The 1888-nt window shown below is 35.3% G+C and overlaps 1 protein-coding gene across 1 annotated transcript in view; it reads right to left on the reverse strand.

Moving 5' to 3' along the window:
• The window catches only part of LOC107698635 (potassium voltage-gated channel subfamily G member 2-like), a 32162-nt gene extending 31136 nt beyond the window's left edge, over positions 1 to 1026 (reverse strand). The window contains exon 1 of the mRNA XM_016499692.1: positions 806 to 1026. The gene's annotated coding sequence lies outside the window, so the exon portion shown is untranslated. The remainder of the gene's footprint in view (positions 1 to 805) is intronic.
• Positions 1027 to 1888: the final 862 nt, after the last annotated feature.

A 1888-nucleotide genomic window follows, 5' to 3' on the forward strand; every position in this document is an offset into this window, starting at 1 on the left:
GCTGGGTCAAAACAACCCAACCGCTGGGTCAAAACAAACCAATAGCTGGGTTTGTCCCTTTTTAACCCCAGCGCTGGGTTATATTTAACCCATTTTTTAGAGTGTACTAATCTACACATTTCAACTTTTAATAATAGCTTACAGTCATTTACAATACAACAGACGTATATGACAATATATTAATTACAAATTTCATGACAATCCTAGCTAGTTGAATGTACAAATAATAATCTGGTAAGCATATAATACAATCATATTAAAATATTATAAAGGGGTCATAAAACTCTCAGTAAGTGTTTTAACAATCATGCTTGAAGTACTGTATACAGCTTTAAAAATCTGATCATAATCATATTGTTTTTGCATGACTGATACGACATGGATTTATTAGTGTGTTGGTAAAATGAAGCCATGTTTTTATTAAACATAGCTTAACATTGATTCTTAATTATGTAATTACTTTATAGTATCTATCTTGACTAACATCTTGATTTGCACGAAATCACACTGCTATTGCCCGTGTTATAATTTCAGCTACAGAGAATCAGAAAAACAGCAGTAATGAGACTCATTAATAAAGGCTTTGTATTAAAACCCAGCGAATTTCCAAACTAGGACGCGTTTCGGAACTCAGAGTGCGCGAGCGTCAGACCAGCAATAATAGGTTTGGATTCGCACCCACTACCTGCTGCGGTTACTATTGCGATTTTACACACAGAAACTAACACAAAAGAGCTGCAGATACGAACTGACTCCTTCCAAACCAGCCCAAACTCAAAAAATTCACAATAAGCAGTCGACTTACCCGTTTTAAGCCCACTGGTGTTGCGCTGTCCTGCTCATTTTCAGCTTGGACATGCAAGTTGTGCTGTGATGCAGTCGCACAGTTACTTTTTTATCCCTTTCTCCGCATTGCTGGGTGATTTTATTCCAGCTCACAGCTCCTCCACAACTGCTGAAGTTCCTCAGTCATCGTGTCAGATCCGGAGCTGTTGATGGGTGGTCCTGCTGCTCGAGTCCCCATTTCACCCTGAGCCTGTTTGCTTAGTAATAACGTCGCATTACCATGCAGAAATACAGAAAAACACTCCTCTCTTTAGGATTTCACGGGTTTACTTATTAAATTGTGCTCATTATGTGCAACCCATCCTGCTGAACAGCCCATTAGAGCATGAATACATGTGAACGAGCTTCCAGAGTTTCAAAACATTAAATCTGTTAGTTAATAATATTTTATTTTATTTATTTTTGTCGCTCGTTTACACGTCGTGTCTCATTGGTGTAGATAGCGTGCACATGGGCGTGCTTAATTCATCAGTAAAAACAGCAGCATTTAATTTTTTTATATTTTATTATTATTTTATATTTAAAAAACAACAGCAACAACAACAACAATAATAATAATAATAAACAATAATCATAATTTTATTATAATAATAAAACAATTATAGAATAATATATAATACACATAATATTCAATAAATACACTGGAATATTGTCTGCAAATAATGTAAACAACTACTGTAAGCAGCTCAACTGGAAAATGTTTTTAAAAAATACAAGTACATTCAAATAGGTTAGGTTGCATACATTAGAAAACATGAATGTAAGATCATACAAAATCGAAGTCTGATATTTTTGTGTGATTCAGATCTTCTGAATGGACAGTCTGGCCACTGAGGGGAGACAGAGAAGTCCATTCTTCTATTACAGTGCTTGTCAATAGCATGTAATGTCCATTTCCCCCCTCTAGTTCACAGCTTTCTTTTCTTGTCAGTTATCTAAAAATCACATGAGAATATCTGTCAGGTAATATTTGAAGTGCAGTTTTACAGCAACTCACTCAGCACTTTTAATGCCAGACACTAAAGGCACAGTTAATAAATAT

Source organism: Sinocyclocheilus anshuiensis, unplaced genomic scaffold (assembly GCF_001515605.1).
Source record: "Sinocyclocheilus anshuiensis isolate Anshui unplaced genomic scaffold, SAMN03320099.WGS_v1.1 scaffold150, whole genome shotgun sequence".
NCBI lineage: Eukaryota > Metazoa > Chordata > Actinopteri > Cypriniformes > Cyprinidae > Sinocyclocheilus > Sinocyclocheilus anshuiensis.